The sequence below is a fragment of the Rhinatrema bivittatum genome, chromosome 3 (genome assembly GCF_901001135.1).
Source record: "Rhinatrema bivittatum chromosome 3, aRhiBiv1.1, whole genome shotgun sequence".
NCBI lineage: Eukaryota > Metazoa > Chordata > Amphibia > Gymnophiona > Rhinatrematidae > Rhinatrema > Rhinatrema bivittatum.
Genome location: NC_042617.1, coordinates 522,852,479 through 522,869,962, shown reverse-complemented (window position 1 = coordinate 522,869,962; position 17,484 = coordinate 522,852,479). Strand labels below are relative to the sequence as shown.

Below are 17,484 nucleotides of genomic sequence, written 5' to 3'. Positions count from 1 at the left end.
AGATCTACATTAAAAAATTGGAAGAAGGATCCAACAGAAGAAAATAGGATAAAGCATAAACGTTGGCAAGTTAAATGTAGGACATTGATAAGACAGGCTAAGAGAGAATTTGGAAAGAAGTTGGCTGTAGAGGCAAAAACTCACAGTAAAAACTTTTTAAAATATATCCGAAGCAGAAAGCCTGTGAGGGAGTCAGTTGGACCGTTAGATGATCGAGGGGTTAAAGGAGCACTTAGAGAAGATAAGGCCATCACGGAAAGATTAAATGATTTCTTTGCTTCAGTGTTTACTGAAGAGGATGTTGGGGAGGTACCCGTAATGGAGAAAGTTTTCATGGGTAATGATTCAGATGGACTGAATCAAATCACAGTGAACCTAGAAGATGTGGTAGGCCTGATTGACAAACTGAAGAGTAGTAAATCACCTGGACAGGATGGTATACACCCCAGAGTTCTGAAGGAACTAAAAAATGAAATTTCAGACCTATTAGTAAAAATTTGTAACTTATCATTAAAATCATCCATTGTACCTGAAGACTGGAGGATAGCAAATGTAACCCCAATATTTAAAAAGGGCTCCAGGGGCGATCTGGGAAACTACAGACCGGTTAGCCTGAATTCAGTGCCAGGAAAAATAGTGGAAAGTGTTCTAAACATCAAAATCACAGAACATATAGAAAGACATGGTTTAATGGAACAAAGTCAGCATGGCTTTACCCAGGGCAAGTCTTGCCTCACAAATCTGCTTCACGTTTTTGAAGGAGTTAATAAACATGTGGATAAAGGTGAACCGGTAGATATAGTATACTTGGATTTTCAGAAGGCGTTTGACAAAGTTTCTCATGCGAGGCTTCTAGGAAAAGTAAAAAGTCATGGGATAGGTGGCGATGTCCTTTCGTGGATTGCAAACTGGCTAAAAGACAGGAAACAGAGAGTAGGATTAAATGGACAATTTTCTCAGTGGAAGGGAGTGGACAGTGGAGTGCCTCAGGGATCTGTATTGGGACCCTTACTTTTCAATATATTTATAAATGATCTGGAAAGAAATACGACGAGTGAGATAATCAAATTTGCAGATGACACAAAATTGTTCAGAGTAGTTAAATCACAAGCAGATTGTGATAAATTGCAGGAAGACCTTGTGAGATTGGAAAATTGGGCATCCAAATGGCAGATGAAATTTAATGTGGATAAGTGCAAGGTGATGCATATAGGGAAAAATAACCCATGCTATAATTAAACAATGTTGGGTTCCATATTAGGTGCTACAACCCAAGAAAGAGATCTAGGTGTCATAGTGGATAACACATTGAAATCTTCGCTTCAGTGTGCTGCGGCAGTCAAAAAAGCAAACAGAATGTTGGGAATTATCAGAAAGGGAATGGTGAATAAAACGGAAAATGTGATAATGCCTCTGTATCGCTCCATGGTGAGACCACACCTTGAATACTGTGTACAATTCTGGTCATCGCATCTCAAAAAAGATATAATTGCGATGGAGAAGGTACAGAGAAGGGCTACCAAAATGATAAGGGGAATGGAACAACTCCCCTATGAGGAAAGACTAAAGAGGTTAGGACTTTTCAGCTTGGAGAAGAGACGACTGAGGGGGAATATGATAGAGATGTTTAAAATCATGAGAGGTCTAGAACGGGTAGATGTGAATTGGTTATTTACTCTTTCGGATAGTAGAAAGACTAGGGGGCACTCCATGAAGTTAGCATGGGGCACATTTAAAACTAATCGGAGAAAGTTCTTTTTTACTCAACGCACAATTAAACTCTGGAATTTGTTGCCAGAGGATGTGGTTAGTGCAGTTAGTATAGTGGTGTTTAAAAAAGGATTGGATAAGTTCTTGGAGGAGAAGTCCATTACCTGCTATTAAGTTCACTTAGGGGTAGATTTTCAAACCGCGCAATTTGGCGTACTTTTGCTGGCGCATCAGGTGCCAGCAAAAGTACGCGGGATTTTAGTAGATACGCGCGTATCCGCTAAAATCCTGGATCGGCGCGCGCAAGGCTATCAATTCCGTATAGCCGGCGCGCGCCGAGCCGCGCAACCTACCCCGTTCCCTCCGAGGCCGCTCCGAAATCAGAGCGGCCTCGGAGGGAACTTTCTTTTGCCCTCCCCTCACCTTCCCCTCCCTTCCCCTACCTAACCCACCCGCCTGGCCCTGTCTAAACCCCCCCCTTACCTTTGTCGGGGGATTTACGCCTCCCAGAGGGAGACGTAAATCCCCGCGCGCCAGCGGGCCGCTAGCACGCCGGGACGTGACCTGGGGGCAGGTCCGGAGGGCGCGGCCACGCCCCCGGGCCCGCCCCGGAACGCTCCCGACACGCCCCGAAAACGCTGCGCGGTTCGGGCCCGCCCCCGACACGCCCCCCTCAGAAAACCCCTAGACTTACGCGAGTCCCGGGGCTCTGCGCGCGCCGGTAGGCCTATGTAAAATAGGCTCACCGGCGCGCAGGGCCCTGCTTGCCTAAATCCGCCCGGATTTGGGCGGATTTAGGCGAGCAGGGCTCTTAAAATCCGCCTGTTAGAGAAAAGCCACTGCCATTAGCAATGGTAACATGGAATAGACTTAGTTTTGGGGTACTTGCCAGGTTTTTATGGCCTGGATTGGCCACTGTTGGAAACAGGATGCTGGGCTTGATGGACCCTTGGTCTGACCCAGTATGGCATTTTCTTATGTTCTTATGTTCTTAATTGGGTTTGGAAGTGGCAAAAAAGAGAAATGAATAGAAATTCTCTTAAAGCCATTTCTTGGAATGTGGGAAGGATTAACTCAGTAGTAAAATGGCAAAACATTTTACTGCTTTAAACAGGAAGAAAGCTGATATTATTCTTTTGCAGGAAACTTGCCTCTTGGACCCAGAACATTTGAAACTGAAAAGATGATGGGTGGGTGATGTCTGGTAATCCATCATCACTTGTTAAGAGAGCTGGTGTGGCAGTTTTGGTACATAAATCGTGTTCATTTAAAGTAATTAATCCAAGAAAATGTACATAAGAACATAAGATATGCCATACTAGGTCAGACTAAGGGTCCATTAAGTCCAGTATCCTGTCTCAACAGTGGCCAATCCAAGTCACAAGTCCCTGGCAAGTACCCAAATATTAAATAGGTCCCATGCTACTAATGCCGGCAACAAGCAATGGCTATTCTTAATAATTAATAACAGTTTATGGACTTCTAATCCAGGAACTTATCCAAACCATTTTTAAAACCAGCTACACTAGCTGCCTCAACTACATCCTCTGGCAATGAATTACAGAGCTTAATTCTGCACTGAGTGAAAAAGAATTTTCTCTGATTTATTTTAAATGTGCTATTTGCTAACTTCATGGCATGCCACATTGTCCTTGTATTATCCAAAAGAGTAAATAACTGTTTCATATTTACCCGTTCAAGTCCTTTCATGATTTTGTAGACTTCTATCATATCTCCCCTCAGCCATCTCTTCTCCAAGCTGAACAGCCCTAACCTCTTTAGTGTTTTCTCATAGGGGAGCTGTTCCATGCCCTTTATCATTTTGGTCACCTTTCTCTGACTTTTCCAATGCAACTATATCTTTCGTGAGATACGGTGACCAGAATTGCACACAATATTCAAGGTGAGGACTTATCATTGAGCGATAAGGAGGCATTATGATATCCTCTGTTTTATTTGCCATTCTCGTCCTAATAATTCCTAACATTAACACTCAGATCTTTTTCCTGGGTGGTAACTCCTAAAATGGAACCTAAGATTGTGTAGTTATAGCATGGGTTACCCAATCTTCCAGCTTTGCAAGGTCATCCTGCAATTTATTGCAATCCACTTGTGATTTAACTGCAGTTTATCACAATCTACTTATGACTTAACTATTCCATTTTTTAATGAACATCTGCAAACAGTAGATGCCTGAAGGTTGTTGCACCCTCTAGAGTGGGATTACATTCATTTGTCAAGAGCACATACCACTTTTTCTAGAACAGATTAGTGGCTGGAGTCTAATGAGGTTTTTTCCCCCAAGTTTTAGATGCAGGAATTGAGACCAACACAATCTCAGATCATGCTCCCATTTGGATGCAAGTACAATGGGACAATGTATCTAGTCAGAGATTCCCTAAATATTTAGCTAATGACCCAGTATTTCAGAAGGGAGGAGGAATAGCCTAGTGATTAGAGCAGTGGGCTATGAAGCAGGAGACCAGGGTTTGAGTCCTGCTGTCGCTCCTTGTGACCTTGGGCAAGTCACTTTACCCTCCATTGCCTCAGGTACAAACTTATTTATTTTTGGTTTTTATATACCGATCTTCCTACATTAGATGCAAATCAAACTTAGATTGCAAGCCCTCTGGGGATAGGGAAATACCTACAGTACCTAAATGTAAACTGATGTGATATCTAACATCAGTATATAAAATAAATAAATAAGTATTTCTTAAGCCTAAGGGAGATGAATATTTGCAGTATAATCAAGAACATTTGATAACCTAATTTTAATTTGGGAAGTGGTAAAGGTGTTTACAATTAAATAGCTAAAAGAGTTAGATGCTGTTTTGGTAAGGATAGAAAAACAATTGGAGAGGGACAAGCTTGCCCCTTTATGCACCACTTCATGCGCGCCTGAAGTGAAGCCCCGAAGAGCTTATTTAATTTCGACGCAAACATACAGCTTTAGTCATGGTCAGACACAGTTCATAGAAACAATTCTAGGACAAGGCCTAAATGGAAATCTAAGAAGAAGCACAAGAAATAAGCAATGAAGGTTTGCAAAGTTGGTCATCCCCAAGATAAGTAACAACTCTCCTGTTATATGTTCATGCTTAGGGCCGGATTTTAAGATGTCGCACGGGCGTACATTTGTGTGTGCAACCCGGCACGCACAAATGTACGCCCGATTTTATAACATGCGCACGCAGCCGCGCGCATGTTATAAAATCCAGGGTCGGCGTGCGCAAGAGGGTGCACACTAGTGCACCTTGCGCGTGCCGAGCCCTAGGGGAGCCTCGATGGCTTTCCCCATTCCATCTGAGGCCGCTCCAAAATCGGAGCGACCTCAGAGGGAACTTTCCTTCCCCCTCCCCCACCTTCCCCTCCCTTCCCTTCCCCCTCCCCCACCTTCCCCTCCCTTCCCTTCCCCTACCTAAGCCGCCCCCCAGCCCTACCTAAAACCCCCCATACCTTTATTTTATAAGTTGCGCCTGCTTCTGGGCAGGCGTAGGTTGCGCGCCCCAGCCGAGTGCCGTGCAATCCTCCGGCCCAGTGGCCATACGGAGACCTCTGGCCATGCCCCTGCCCCGCCCCCAGACTGCCCATTTTTTCAAGCCCCGGGACTTTCACCCGTCCCGGGGCTTTACGTGCACTGCCGGGCCTTTTGAAAATAGACCCGGAGTGCGTAAATCCAGGTAGGCTTTTAAAATCTGCCCCATAATGTTTACACTGCTATTATTGAATGTTCAGTCGCTGTCAAAAAGAAATCCCTCTAAGAAATGATCTAATAGAGGACTCAAATCCAACTATTTTTTGCATTTCTGAAACCTGGTTGAAGGACAAAGACAATGTGCTCCTAAACCAAATCTCACATCCCAATTATGATATATTTCACTATCTTAGACACAAACGAAAAGGTAGGGGGTCTACTAATAATCAGTAAAAAAGAACTTAAGCTAAGACCATACAAAATAGAAATTAACCCTCCCTATCAGAGAGCAATACTAAAATCACCTCAAATATAGAAACATAGAAACATAGAAATGACGGCAGAAGAAGACCAATTGGCCCATCCAGTCTGCCCAGCAAGCCTCACACTTCTTTTTTTTCTCATACTTATCTGTTTCTCTTATCTCTTTGTTTCTATTTCCCTTTCACCCCCACCATTAATGCAGAGAGCAGTGATGGAGCTGCATCCAAGTGAAATATCAAGCTTGATTAGTTAGGGGTAGTAATTGCCGCAATAAGCAAGCTACACACATACTTATTTATTTACCCAGACTATGTTATTCAGCCCTTATTGGTTGTTTTTCTTCTCCCCTGCCATTGTAGCAGAGAGCTATGCTGGATAAGCGTGAACTATTAGTTTTACTTCTCCCCTGCCGTTGAAGCAGAGAGCTATGCTGGATATGCGTGAAGTATTAGTTTTACTTCTCCCTGCTGTTGAAGCAGAGAGCTATAATAAACTTAGAAATAAACTTAGAAATGGTCTACTGTCCCCCTAGAATACTTCAAAAGAGTGCTGACCTCTAATCGAATTATTCACTAAGGTATTTCCATCACCAGGAGAATTTAACCTACATATGGATAGAACACGTAAACTACAGCATGTGTAGTGTTTTTAGAAACAATACAAGCAATGGGATGGTCACAATTTGTTACTAATGCTATTGATAAAGCAGGAAATATTCTAGACCTAATATTTGCCAATTAAAAAATTGTCTAATCAATATGTCCCACACAACATTGCCCTGGTCTGATCATCAATTAATAAAGGCAGAAATAACCTTCCTCAACCCAACTCATAATGATATAAATAATAATCAAACTTTCTTCTTCAGAAAAAAGATAGAAACGGATGTACTGGCTGAAACAATTAAAAATAAGCTAATTGAATTTAATCAAGATAATGCCTCCTCAGCATTTGATTCCTGGGATAAGATGGTCAATGAAATAGCTGAAAACCTAAATCCAGTCCAGATGAAAACTATTCAAAAAGAAAGAAATACCTCTAAATTTAAAAAAAGCCATGGTATAATGATGAATTAAGCTACACTAAACAGACCTTGAGAAAATTTGATAAACAATGGCAGAAATGACTGTCCACTGAATCCCAAGGAAAATATAGATCTTTCCTAACAAAATTGTTGCACGGGAGGTGGACCCTTGGGCCGAGGTGAGGCAGAGTGGGCTGGCTGACCGAGGCCAGCTGGAGCTTCGCCAATACCAGCCCTCGTTCCCTGTGGGTTGAGCCTTTGGATACCGGGGCCGGCTGGAGTTAGGTGGGCCTCCGTGTGTCATTGAAGAGGAGATGAAGAGGTCAGCCCAGAGGCAGCAACTATGGAACTGGAGAGTCTGTACTGGATGAGGAGGAGTCCCGGAGACCCGGGCACCAATAAGAACCAAAGTCTGACAGAGGACGCCCGAGCAAGAACAGGCCAAAGCCTGAAAGGCCCAGTCCAGGATGAAGACAAGGGGTGCGAAGTAGAACATGCTGAAATCAGGGCACGCGGCAATCAAGGAATGGTGGCAAGGCAAGGCTGAAGTCAAGTCCAAGAGAAAGGCAATAGCGTGGTCAGAGAAAGCAGAGGTCTGGACTAGGAGATGATCAGTAGTGTGGTCAAGTGAAGCAGAGGTCTGGACTAGGAGATGATCAGTAGTGTGGTCAGGCAAAGCAGAGGTCTGGACTAGCAGATGATCAGTAGCGTGGTCAGGCAAAGCAGAGGTCTGGACTAGGAGATGATCAGTAAAGTAGTCAGGCGAAGCATAGGTCTGGACTAGGAGAAGATGGGAAGCGTGGTCAGGTGAAGCAGAGGTCTGGACTAGGAGATGATCAGTAGCGTAGTCAGGCGAAGCAGAGGTCTGGACTAGGAGATGATCAGTAGCGTAGTCAGGCGAAGCATAGGTCTGGACTAGGAGAAGATCAGAAGCGTGGTCAGGTGAAGCAGAGGTCTGGACTAGGAGATGATCAGTAGCGTACTCAAGCAAGGCAGTGGTCGGGTCCAGGAGAAAATCAGTAGCATAGTCAGGCAAGGCAGTGGTCGGGTCCAGGAGAAGATCAGTAGCTTAGTCAGGCAAAGCAGTGGTCGGGTCCAGGAGATCAGTCCGTAAGGAAAGCCAAGTAGCAGGAACACAGGAACGAAGACAACAGACCAAGAACAGGAACTCGCAGGGATCAGGAACCATGAACACGAAGGAAACACCAGGAGGCAACGAAATACACGACCAGTGTGGAGACCTGTTGCAAAGGCGACTAACAGGAGCTGAGCCCGGCCTTATATACTGGAGCTTCAGCGATGTCGTCATCTGGGGCCGCAGGCAAGTTCCCGCCGCGGGCCCTTTAAAGGAAGCAGAGACGTGCGTGCGTGCGCCTAGGGAGGGGCGCGGTGCTGGATGGCGGCGTCTCTCTGCGGACCACGCGGAGAGGCCCGCCATGGAACACAAGAGTCAGTAGCAGAACCAGGAGCACCGGGGATGGTTCAGACGCTGGATTAGGCAGCAGAGGGTAAGAGGATCTGGCCATGGGCCTGCCGCAGCCAGCACACGCAACAAAAATATTGTGAACTAATTAATAAAACAAAAAAAGACTACTATGCTAAACAGATTCACGGGGTAATATTTAACTCCAAATTGCTTTTTGAAGTTGTTAAAAACTTACTAAAGGATCCATCATCCTCCATCACGAGCAACAATGACAAATCACGCTTGCAAGGAATATGCCTCTTCTTTCTTAGATAAAATCAATAAGCTGAAAATGCAATTCACCACCTGCTCACCAACATAAGAACCTGAAGAAACACATGGTCAAACTAAATGGACAACATTTGACAGAATATTTAAATTTGAAATTAGTCAAATCATTTCCTGTGTGACCCAATCCCAGCTATTTCCTTGAAACAAGTGCATAGCGTAATCTCTCGGACAATCGCAACCATAATCAATCATTCACTCTCAAAAGGACTGGTTCCAGTTGGGGCAAAACAAGCAGTGATTAAACCAATCCTATAAAACAAACTGGTAGAAAAGACAATTGGGATAACTATCGTCCAATATCCAATTTGTCTTTTCTATCAAAAGTTCTTGAAAAGGCAATGTTATTCCAAATGGTAAACCAACTGCATAACCATGCTATTCAATACCCAAACTAATTTGGATTCAGAAAAAATCACTCAACTGAGACTTTACTCATCTCAGTAATGGACTTTGGCCTACGTGTTTTGATGATGACGAATCTTATTTCCTGGTACTAATTGATTTTACAGCAGCCTTCAACACTGTGGACAACACCCTGTTATGCCATCATCTGAGAAAAATTGGAATTGACGGCAGTGTTCTCAAATGGTTCTCATCTTTTCTATTTAATAGGACATTCCAAGTCAAACTGGGCAACCACATATCTGATACCTTTCATACTGATACAGGTGTTCCTCAAGGTTCAGCGCTTTCGGCAACACTATTCAATATTTGTATGCTCCCCCTATGTACATTACTGGCTGATTTAGGAATTAACTTCTTCTTATATGCTGATGATGTATTGTTCTACATACCAATCACAAAATCATTTGAAAAAACGGCATCGACACTATCAACATACATGAAAGCAATACAACAAGAACTATCTAAACTTAAACTAACATTAAACACTAAAAAAACTGAAATCATCTGGTTAAGAAGAAATTCTAATATAGTAAACCCCCACCTCTATACCTGGGTAATTTTCACATTACCCCCTCAGATTAAGTGCGAGACTTAGGTATCCATGTAGATGAAAACCTAACAATGAAACAGCACATAAATAAATTAAAATAAGCTACGCCAAGCTGCGCATATTACATCGGTTGAAACCATTATTAACTTTCTTAGACTTCCGTAATGTTCTACAAACACTAATTTTTTCAAACTTAGACTTCTGCAACTCCCTATTACTTGGCCTTCATACAAGTCTATTTAAACCATTACAGTTTTTACAAAATGCCTCAGCAAGAGTTTTATTAGGAACAAGGAAATGTGATTACATTACACTCTTGCTGATATCACTGCACTGGCTACCAGTACAATCACGAATCTATTATAAAGTATTAATATTAATAATTAAAATCAGCACACTGATAACCCTGGAATGATAGGCCTGACATTATAACCATACGCACCGGAATGAACACTAAGATCATAAAACAAAAGACTGTTGAATGTGCCTACAATATGGAGGACACATCTAATGCAAATAAGAGCTCGTGTATTTTCCTAGCAGGCCCAAAACTGTGGAATTCTCTGCCTGAGATGTTACATATGATACCAGAAAGAAAAAGATTCAAACACGAGCTGAAAACCTAGCTATTAAAAAATGCTTATATCCTTACCTAAAAACATCAGAATGCAGAGGCTACAATAACAAGGACAAAGATAATAAGGAAGGAGATATTATAAAGATCTTAAGACAACCTACTGACGATCACGTAAAAATTGTTAAAATAGAATAACTAGACTACTAGCCTAATGTCCCAAACCTTTAGTCAATTTGTATCAGACCCCTGTTATGTTGATCTATTGTATGAATGTCACATTTGTAAACTGTTGTGATCTGCATACGGAATGATGGTATATCAAATGTCTAAAATAAAGAACTAAATAAATAAATAAATAAATGTAACCAGGAGGAAAATTAAAGAAAAAAGGGAGAAATATATGGCAGCACAAGTACCAGTTAACTCTTTGTTGCTTCAATGGGCTAAGAAGAACCTCTTTTATTTTACATATAAGATGTTTCAACCTAGAGAAAAATCCAGTAAATTGTTAGTGAACTTGGTTCGGAATAGTAAGGATCATAACAGCTTTGAGGACTGAATGGGGAGATATGTCTAACAGAAATCACAATATCCTTCAAATATTAAAATTTTTTTAAATATAAACCTGTATATCTCCCACAGGGTTACTTAGACCAAGCTTGACATTTCTTGGAAAAAATCCAACTCTCTAGGCTTTCTTTAGAGCAATTAGATATGTTAAATGTTCCTCTTTCTAAGCAAGAAGGCTCTCTTGGCATTGGCATTCAAAAGGCTGGACTTTGAAAGCTCCAGCCCCAATTGGTATTAGAGATGTGAATCATGTGCCCGATCGTTTTAACGATCAGGTTCGGATGGAGGGAGAAAAAAATCGGATCGTTAGAGATGTGAATTGGAATCGGTTCCGATTCCAATTCACATCGTTAATTTTTTAGTGAGGCCTGAGCAGATAAAAAAAAACCCACCCCGACCCTTTACAAATGACCCCTTTGCTCTCCCACCCTCCCGAACCCCCCCCAAAATGTTAAATTACCTGGTGGTCCAGTGGGGGGGGGGGGGGGGTGTCCCGGCGCGATCTCCCGCTCTCGGGCCAGTCGATTGCCTTTGCCCTCACTTTGTCACAGGGAGCGACCGTCGCTCCCTGTGACATAGTGAGGGCAAAGGCGATCGGCGCCATTTTGAAACAAGTCCAGCACCTGCACCGAGGGTATGATTGAAGGGATGGCTCCCGGACCCCCCGCTAGACCACCAGGTACATGTAAAAGGTTTTTGGGGGGGTTGGGAGGGTGGGAGAAGCAAAGGGGTAATTTGTAAAGGGTCGGGGTGGGTTTTTTTTTCGGGCCATCGGAGCCATTTTTATCAGTGGTAGCCAAAATGGCGCCGATGGCCCGAGAGCGGGAGATCGCCCCGGGACACCCCCCCCCCCACTGGACCACCAGGTAATTTAACATTTTGGGGGGGTTCGGGAGGGTGGGGGAGGGTAAAGGATTGGTTTTAAAGGGTCGGGGTGGGTTTAGGGGTTGTTTTGGTGTGCCGGTTTTCCCGCCCTCCCCCCAAATAATTCCCGTACTCGATTTAACAATTTTTCACGATACATCGAGGGAATTCCTATTGTATCGAGTCCCTTACCGATTAATGACGATTTTAAAATTATCGGACGATAATTTAAATCGTCAAAAAAACGATTCACATCCCTAATTGGTATAGTGTGGATTTTTTTTGCATTTTACTCAATAGATTCGTGGATCCACTATCTTCTTACTATCTGGCTCTCATAAATACAAGTCATTTCCCTATGTCTCCCAATGTAGCATTTATAACTATGCTTCCAAAACTGGGAAAGGACCTTTTACTGCCAGCCTCTTACTATCCCATTTCTTTACTGAACTTTGGCATAAAGCTATTGGAAAAGATATACGCAGATAGGCTGATTTTGTTCTTATTAGCTATAGCATCAGAAATGTAGATGGGATTTGTGCATCATCATTTTTCTGTTACCAATCTGCGTCTCATGATGGTTACTACAGAGCAGTCAGTTAATTTGGATATTAAATCTTTGATGGTTAGATCTGATGTCAAAAAAGCTTTTGATTGTGTGGAATAGTTACCCTTTTTTTTTGCTTTCGAAAGGCTAGAAATGCCAAAAAAATTATCTCAAGATCATTCATTTACCCTAAAGCTGTTGATCAAGCAAATGGCAAAAGATCTCATGAGTTTACATTAACTAGGGGTACACAACAAGGCTGCCCTCTTTAACCATTATTGTTTTTATTATCAATGGAACCCCTGCTGTATTCCATTCATGAATCTGAGGCCATTCTGGGAGTGGACCCTTGTCCTGGAGCAGTGGAGAACGGCTCCCTGGTAGGGACCAGGAAGCACCTGCCCCCAGGGGGCAGAGCACTGGAGGAGACAGAGGCTAGGATGACCTTCACCACTGGAAGCCCGCAGTCTCCCCAGGTGCATCCCGTAGGGACCCGGGCCGCTTGGACTTAGTGGGCCTCGCAGGGTCTCCTGGAGAGATGGTAGATTGGCATGGTCGGGTTCAAGGCTGGAGATCAGATGGAGCAAGGCAGACCAGAACAGCGTAGGCGATGACAAGGCAAGGGACAGAGCCAGAATCAGGACGTGGTCAATCAGGCAGAGGTCAGGTTCCGGAGGTCAGACGAGGTCACAGGCAGGCCGAGGTTAGAAGGCAGGCAGCAGGTAGCGTAGTCAAGGAACAAGCCAAGGTCAGTACCAGAGAGACAGTCTGAGGGTACTACCTGGGGAGACGGCAGATGAACACTGGAACAGAAGGACACTGGAAAAGGATGCAGGAACAAGGCTGGAACGAAACTGGAACAAGGCTTAGAACGCAGTGACAATCTAGCACAAAATACAATGTCGACCCGATTGCCAAGGCAAGGAAGTGCAGGCAGAAACTTCCTTAAGTAGCTCCTTCAATCAGGGCACGCTGTGGAGCTAGGACCCGCCCCTGGTGCTACAAGAGGCCAGGCGGTCCACGCGCGCCTGTGCGCATGTGTAGGGTTGTGGCCAACACCACAGAAGACGCCGAACTCCAGCGTGAGGCCTGATGCGCAGTGGAAGACCCGGCGACCACCGCCGCGGGATGCCGAGGCCTGGAGGAGGACGGGGCTGCTGCTGGGGAGGCCAACCCGGGACCTGCAGAAGAGCCAGAAAGGTGAGCAGGCCCGTACGCGGGCCGGACGTGGATGGGGCATGCAACAGTACCTCTCCTTCTAGGCCTCCCTCTACACAGCCGTGGCTTGTCAGGGTGAGTCCTATAAAAGGTCTTCAGGAGATCCTTATCAAGGATGTTGTGGGAAGTTTCCCACAAGTTCTCCTCAGCCCCATAACCCTCCCAGGCTAGAGGTACTCCCATTTCCCTCGATGATGCCAGATGTCGAGGACCTCTCTTACCTGAAGAGATGTATCTGGTTCAGTAGAGACCCGTGGTGGAGAGGGAACTCTACGTGAGGGCCAGGAAAGGACCAAAGGCTTCAACAGCGAAACATGAAATGTGTTATGGATACCCATGGCACGAGGTAGCTGGAGCTGATATGATACTGCTCCCACTCTTCAAATCACCAGAAATGGGCCAATATACTTAGGAGCTAAGTGATGAGAGGGAAGTCTCAGTCTTATGTGTCGAGTCCTCAGCTACACCTTCTGGCCAGGACGGAAAAGTGGAGCGGAACGTGTATGGGCATCATAAGCACACTTGGAACGTTCAGCGGCCTGGGACAGACGTTCTTTAACTTGATTCCACACTGGACGAATAGTGTGGGCCATGGATTGTGCCGCTGGAGAAGGAACAGTCAGAGGAAATGGAAGAGGCAGCCACGGAGAATGGAGATACATCAGTAGCCGCAGCAATGTGGGTATTGTGTGACAGCTCAGCCCAGGGTAATAGATCAGACCAGTTGTCCTGCTGATCATTCATGTAGGAGCGAAGGAATGGCTTTAAGGTCCAATTGGTCCTTTCAGCTTGACCGTTGGCCTGTGGGTGATAGGCCGACTTGAAACTCGGGGCAATGTTAAACTTTTTACTAAGGAGCGCCAGAACCTGGCAGCGAACTGTGGTCCTTAGTCATATATAATCTCTTTTGGGAGTCCATGGTGACGAAAAATGTGTTTTAAAAACAACTTGGCTAACTCGGGGGGCGATGGAAGGCCCGGCAAGGGAATAAAGTGACCCATCTTTGAAAAATGGTCGATGATGACCCAGATTACGGTATTGTTCTTGGACGGAGACAGGTCTGTGATAAAGTCCACTGAAATGCTGGACCAGGGCTCGGTAGGTGCTGGAAGGGTTGGAGTAGGCCCCAAGGCCTTCCGGTAGGCAGCTTCTGTGGGCGCATAAGGGACATGAATCCACATAGTTTCTGGAATCTTGCACTATATTGGGCCACCAATAATGTCTCCGTAACATCTCTAGGGTCCTGGCACGACCCGGGTGTCCTGCCAACTTGGAATCATGAGCCCATTTCAGAACTCGTTCATGTAATCTACGTGGAACGATGGTTTTCCCAGTAGGAACTGTAGTGGTCACAGCAAGGGATATGCAAGCAGGATCTATAATGTAACTAGGGACATCAGGAATGTCGTCAGGTTCAAATGACCTTGACAGAGCATCACCATGGAGGTTCTTGGAACTTGGGCGAAAACATAAAACTAAGTTGAACTGTTCAAAAAAGAGCGCCCATTGGGCTTGTCGAGGATTCAGGAGCTGAGCTTTTTTAAGGTGCTCAAGGTTCTTATGGTCAGTAAAGATAGTAAACTTGTGTTGCGCCCCTTCCAGCCAGGGGCGCCACTCTTGGTGTGCCAACTTGACGGCAAGAAATTCTAGGTCACCAACAGTATAGCGTTGTTCTGTAGGAGAAAACTTGTGTGAGTAGAATGAACAAGGTATCAATTTACCCTTGGGAGAAAACTGGCTCAAGACAGCTCATGCACCAATTGCAGAGGTGTCAACTTTGACGACAAATGGACGTCTTGGGTCTGGATGCTACAGACAGGGACCACAACAGAAAGTGGTGGAGTCCTATGTGACTAAGGACCCAGGCAGCGATTGAGGAGATGGACAAGGACTGGACCCAGGTAGATGAAGAGTCTTCACTCTCGGAAGCCCGCGGCTCCCCCGGGAGGATCCCGTGAGAGCCCAAGCCGCTGGGACTTAGGAGAATCCTCTGGGACAGCAAGTACCGGATACGAGAGGTGAGGAAGAAGCCAAAGTCGGAGTCCAGGAGCTAAGCCGGGTCAGGAGCCAGAAGGTCAGAAGTCAATACCAAGCCAGGAACAGAAGTTGAAGATGAAGTCGTGGAACGGAGCCAGGTCAGGAACCAGAAGTCAGACGTCGATACCAAAACCAAGGGGCAGAAGCAGAGACAAGTTCAGGAAGCAAGCCAGGTCGAGGATAGAAGCAATCCAAGAGTCGCAGCAACTAGCAGTCAGGAAAACCTGAGGAACCTCGTTGCAAGGCAAAGGGCTGATGGAGCTGCAGGGTTTAAATACCCTGCAGCGTGTGACGTCACCCGGAGGCCCTCCTACGATTTTCTCGCGCTGGCCCCTTTAACGGTCGAGCCCCCGCGCACGCGCGCCTAGGGGGTGGGGCCCAGCGCGTTGGGTCGGCGGCATTCTCCCTACTGGAGGGAGAGTCATGGCAGGCGGAGGATGAGGCCCACGCGGCTTAGGAGTGCTCCGAATGGGCCGGGCCGACCCAGAGGTAGGAGGAGGGACCGGAGCACGGCCCGGTCCCGTAACACAGATTGTGGGAAATTACAGGAAGATCTTGTGAGACTGGGAGATTGGGCATCAAAATGGCAGATGAAATTTAATGTGGACAAGTGCAAAGTGATGAATATAGGAAAAAATAGCCCACACTGAGTGGTGTCCATAGTGCTATCTAGGGTAACCCTAGTAGATGGGGGTGAAAACTATTGGACCTACTGTGTGCAGGACCAGGCTAGATGCCTGGTCCACCTTAATTCCCCTTGAGAGAGAAAGAGCTCTATGGGAGGGGCTCAGTAAGGGAGGAATAAGAGTTGGGACCCAGAAGGGAGAGTCAGACCAGGCCCAGATATCCAGGAGGTAGGCAGTTCCTGTAGAATATCACTGTCTAAACTTTGAAGTTCTAAAGAAGCTATGAGAATTAAGAATACCCTGTCCTGAGCTAAAGACAGTCTACTAATGTCTATTTGTTGAAGCTGTAAAATAAAGATAAAAGTGTTTTGAAAAGGCTGGAGTCAGCGTGGCTTTGTGCCTCCAGCCAGAGAAACACTGTTTGGTCTACCATACTATTATTAACCAGATAAACTTGGAAAAAAACCCTATTTATCCCTAGGCATTAGCAGCATGGGATCTATCTATTGTTTGGGATCTTGCCAGATACTTGTAACCTGGACTGGCCACTGTTAAAAACAAGATATTGGGCTTGATGGACCCTTGGTCTGACCTAGTATGGCAATTCTTATCTTCTTATCATTGTGTAAGTAGCACAATGGCATATGTCCTATCAGTCCATTTGCACAAAACACTAACTTCCCTACTATTATCTAGATATATCAGAAGATTACAGAACCCTGACAAATACTAAAATTCTCTGCATGAAGTCTTAACACACATGTAGTTGTTTTCTAAATGTAATAGTTTATTAATGTGTTTTCCATATGCACACATATGGACAACATTGGACCTATGTGCTACAGACATCAAACAGACCTTGGATATCACTGATTCACTTTTACCTGTTTACTATTGTTTTCATGACATTGGTACATCACCTACTGGTAATAAGCCCATTAATCTATTATTCATTCAACAAGTATTTAAAACCTGTCTGGCTAATTTTAAAAGGAACGCACGTGCACCCATAAACGCGCGAATCGGTGCATGAGAAGAGATACACCGCAATTTTATATCATGCGTGCAAGTATGCACGTATCATTTAAAATTCCCCTGCCGCGTGTATATGTGTGCATTATCTTAAGCGGCTCATGTAAATGTCCCATGTGCATTTCCGCTAGGGCTTTCGTGGCTTTTACATGTGTATGCAGGCGGATTTTAAAACATGCTTGCGCAAGGGAAAAATCAGTTTTTTCAATTAGTTCATCAGTTTGTCCGGTTGATACTGAGGTCTTCAAGATCCCTCTGGTTCTTCATCCTGCAAGCCCCCCACTTGACCCTGAACCTTCATGCTGTGCTGAAAGCCCTAAAACTTGAGATCTCTAGACTTGCTCCTCATCAGGACCTGAAGTACTGTTACGCGGATAACACACGGACGCGCGCCATGGTCAGCTTTTTTAAAATTCTGAGTTGCACGCGTAAGTCTTAGGCCCACCCCGGAACGCCCATGCCCCACCCCCTTATTCTTGTCGTGGGCATGGGTATGTACGCATGTACTTCTAGGATTCTCAAAAATTGTGGTGCTCACACATGGCTCGCATAAGCACTTATTTCGCCATTTTTGCACGGGCAACACTTTTAAAATCTACCTCTCTTT

At 45.0% G+C, this 17,484-nt stretch overlaps 1 protein-coding gene across 7 annotated transcripts in view; it reads right to left on the bottom strand.

Annotated features, from left to right (window-relative positions):
- The window catches only part of OTOF (otoferlin), a 773,648-nt gene that overhangs the window by 363,847 nt on the left and 392,317 nt on the right, over positions 1-17,484 (bottom strand). The gene's annotated exons all lie outside the window — the stretch shown is intronic.